Raw genomic sequence first — 4,640 nt, 5'->3', positions numbered from 1 at the left:
TTAGGTTAGTTAGGTTTAAGTAGTTCTAAGTCTAGGGGACTGATGACTCAGATGTTAAGTCCCAAAGTGCTCAGAGCCATTTGAAGATCAAATGCACACGAGCACTGGCAAAAAGAGCTTTCCTGGACAAGAGAAACCTACCATACTCCTGGAAATGGAAAAAACAACACATTGACACCGATGTGTCAGAACCACCATACTTGCTCCGGACACTGCGAGAGAGCTGTACAAGCAATGATCACACGCACGGCACAGCGGACACACCAGGAACCGCGGTGTTGGCCGTCGAATGGCGCTAGCTGCGCAGCATTTGTGCACCGTCGCCGTCAGTGTCAGCCAGTTTGCCGTGGCATACGGAGTTCCATCGCAGTCTTTAACACTGGTAGCATGCCGCGACAGCGTGGACGTGAACCGTATGTGCAGTTGACGGACTTTGAGCGAGGGCGTATAGTGGGCATGCGGGAGGCCGGGTGGACGTACCGCCGAATAGCTCAACACGTGGGGCGTGAGGTCTCCACAGTACATCGATGTTGTCGCCAGTGGTCGGCGGAAGGTGCACATGCCCGTCGACCTGGGACCGGACCGCAGCGACGCACGGATGCACGCCAAGACCGTAGGATCCTACGCAGTGCCGTAGGGGACCGCACCGCCACTTCCCAGCAAATTAGGGACACTGTTGCTCCTGGGGTATCGGCGAGGACCATTCGCAACCGTCTCCATGAAGCTGGGCTACGGACCCGCACACCGTTAGGCCGTCTTCCGCTCACGCCCCAACATCGTGCAGCCCGCCTCCAGTGGTGTCGCGACAGGCGTGAATGGAGGGACGAATGGAGACGTGTCGTCTTCAGCGATGAGAGTCGCTTCTGCCTTGGTGCCAATGATGGTCGTATGCATGTTTGGCGCCGTGCAGGTGAACGCCACAATCAGGACTGCATACGACCGAGGCACACAGGGCCAACACCCGGCATCATGGTGTGGGGAGCGATCTCCTACACTGGCCGTACACCTCTGGTGATCGTCGAGGGGACACTGAATAGTGCACGGTACATCCAAACCGTCATCGAACCCATCGTTCTACCATTCCTAGACCGGCAAGGGAACTTGCTGTTCCAACAAGACAATGCACGTCCGCATGTATCCCGTGCCACCCAACGTGCTCTAGAAGGTGTAAGTCAACTACCCTGGCCAGCAAGATCTCCGGATCTGTCCCCCATTGAGCATGTTTGGGACTGGATGAAGCGTCGTCTCACGCGGTCTGCACGTCCAGCACGAACGCTGGTCCAACTGAGGCGCCAGGTGGAAATGGCACGGCAAGCCGTTCCACAGGACTACATCCAGCATCTCTACGATCGTCTCCATGGGAGAATAGCAGCCAGCATTGCTGCGAAAGGTGGATATACACTGTACTAGTGCCGACATTGTGCATGCTCTGTTGCCTGTATCTATGTGCCTGTGGTTCTGTCAGTGTGATCATGTGATGTATCTGACCCCAGGAATGTGTCAATAAAGTTTCCCCTTCCTGGGACAATGAATTCACGGTGTTCTTATTTCAATTTCCAGGAGTGTAGTATCAAACATAGGCCTTAATTCGAGGAAGACATTTCTGAGAACGTACGTTTGGAGAACAGCATTGATCATAGCGTTTGAGAAGTGGTCCTAGAAAAGGACGTTGAAAATTAGGTGGACTGATAAAGTGCGGAGTGACGGGGTTCTGCGCATATTCGGAGAGGAAAGGAATATATGGAAAACACTGAGAAGAAGAAGGGACAGGATGACAGGATATCTGCTAAGATATTAGGGAATAATTCCATGGTACGAGAGGGAGTTGTTGCAGGGTAAACACTGTAGTGGAAGACAGAGACTGGAATACGTCCAGCAAATAATTGAGGATGCATGTTGCAAGTGATACTTTGAGATGAAGGGATTGGCACAGGAGAGAAATTCGTGGCGAGCCGCAGACTGATGACTCAAGAAAATACATAAATAAATAAAAAAGAGGTTTATCAAACCAGAGGCGTCGGCTTAATGCAGATGTCGCAGCGCTCGTATGACATTGCATTGTCATGCTGAGAGCAGGGTGCTGTATGTGTGGATGAACTCTTTGAATTTGAGACTCGGTTACACTACGCTGTTTCTAGAATGATATTTTCACTCTGCAGCGGAGTGTGCGCTGATATGAAACTTCCTGGCAGATTAAAACTGTGTGCCCGACCGAGACTCGAACCAGGGACCTTTGCCTTTCGCGGGCAAGTGCTCTACCAACTGAGCTACCGAAGCACCGGGCGTGAGTCATGCTTCGGTAGCTCAGTTAGGTAGCCGGCACGGTAGCTCAGCGTGTTCGATCAGAGGGTCAGCTGCCCTCTGTAATAAAAAAACTGAGTTAATCGATCAACAACGAACTGAAACGGGTGTTTTGCGACGTCCGCCCCGAGCAGTTACAACGAACGAAAATGAACAAAATGGGATTAAAAAAAAGTTGGTAGAGCACTTGCCCGCCAAAGGCAAAGGTCCCGAGTTTTAGTCTCGGTCGGGCACACAGTTTTAATCTGCCAGGAAGTTTCACTACGCTGTTTCCCACGCACCGACATAGCTACTTAAGTTATATGCTACCGTGCTAAACGCTACAATTCGGGACCCCCCCTCCAAGTGCTGGAGGCCGCAAAATACGTAATAATGAAGGTCAAGAAGGTAGGACGTTAATAAAGTTTGTTTTATTTAAAATGACTTAAGAGTTTACACACAATAAATTACCGAGTGAGGTGGCGCAGTGGTTAGCACACTGGACTCGCATTCGGGAGGACGACGGTTCAATCCCGTCTCCGGCCATCCTGATTTAGGTTTTCCGTGATTTCCCTAAATCGTTTCAGGCAAATGCCGGGATGGTTCCTTTGAAAGGGCACGGCCGATTTCCTTCCCCATCCTTCCCTAACCCGAGCTTGTACTCCGTCTCTAATGACCTCGTTGTCGACGGGACGTTAAACACCACTAACCTAACCATAATAAATTGTCAGCACGCCCTCTGTTGTGTTCTGAAGATGGTGCCTAGGTAAGCAGAAAATAGTAGTCAATAGAATGATACACTGCTGGCCATTAAAATTGCCACACCACGAAGATGACGTGCTACAGACGCGAAATTTAATCGACAGGAATAAGATGCTGTGATATGCAAATGATTAGCTTTTCAGAGCATTTACAAAAGGTTGGCGCCGGTGGCGACACCTAAACTTTCTGACATGAGGAAGGTTTCCAACCGATTTCTCATACACAAACAACAGTTGACCGGCGTTGTCTGGTGAATCGTTCTTGTGATGCCTTGCATAAGGAGGAGAAATGCGTACCCTCACGTACCACCAAAGCATATTGGATCGTATGATTTTGATTACAAAAACACACACAGCATTGTACTTTTGGCAATCGCGAACACTAATTGCGAATTTATCTTCTGTGATGTTGGGACAAATGGCCGGATTTCGGATGTAGGGCTCATTGTAAACACAAAGTCTTGTGATTCCGAAAGTAGAGAGAGTTTCAAATAGTAATCAAGTACTTCTCTACTTGTTTGTCGGTGATGAAACCTTTGGAGAGCGGTCTGGTTTTTCCTAAAACATATGCTAGAAGCAGCTTGAACTGTGACACCCGAGATTTTAATTCTCGTTTGTCAAGAGCCCGACGAGTCGTTGAAAACACATTTGGAATAATGGCAATTGGTTTTTGAATTTTGCATACCGACATTAATTTGAAAGTAACTAATACTGAAATCGTAGTGATGGCTTGCCGTGTATTCCATAATTTTTAAGAAGACTACGTTCTCAAAACTATTTATCACCTGAGATACTCGATGCAGAATATTAGGAGCGAAATGTAACCCCGAAAGTATGCATAATCTACACAAATTGGAAGACACGGTCTGATAGGGACAATATTAAAATACACTACAACAATGAAGGATCAGTACCCTGGGAAGAAAAAAAATCGTGTAGTTTAAAATGTACATGAAACGGTGCACTTCAAACGGGTGTTTACATGTCGCATCGTAAAAAGTACACATTATGCTTTAAACATCTAGGCTCTAATTAGGAAAAAAAAACGCTACAGAGATTAATTTTGTCTGCGTTGTGTTACTAACTACTCTGCACATTATTTTCTTTTGTTGAGGATACAGGAGAGAGTGGACACAATCCTTGCTTGACTTATTTTGCACAGGTGACGAAAATTAAAAATGATTTTTATTACTTAACTCCTTTCCCGAATCTTCTATGTTTGCACGTGACCTTCTGAGGTGTTGGTCTGCGACGTCCAAGAAGAAAAGTAAATCGAAATTCCACAAAGAAGATTTATAAATTTCTTCCGTTCCAGCTCTAGATCTCATAGATGCCTTTACTTTCGCACTCTCCTTGCGGTAAACTGTTCGAATTGAGTTGATCTTCCTGGTAATCAATTCTTTTGTTGCTTCCCGATCCACTTACAAAGTAGTGTATGCATAGTTTTTCTTGTACCGGTTGCTGTAATCCTCAGATTTTACTTGCCAGATGCAACGAAAACTTTGGTGCAGCTCTTTGAACTCCGTGAAACATTCATGAATCCAGTGTCTTAACTCTGCAAATTTCTTCCGTCACTATACACAAGAAAATAACAGTTGT

The sequence above is a fragment of the Schistocerca gregaria genome, chromosome 6 (genome assembly GCF_023897955.1).
Source record: "Schistocerca gregaria isolate iqSchGreg1 chromosome 6, iqSchGreg1.2, whole genome shotgun sequence".
In the NCBI taxonomy this organism is placed as follows: domain Eukaryota; kingdom Metazoa; phylum Arthropoda; class Insecta; order Orthoptera; family Acrididae; genus Schistocerca; species Schistocerca gregaria.
Note: the sequence above shows the minus strand (reverse complement) of the source record.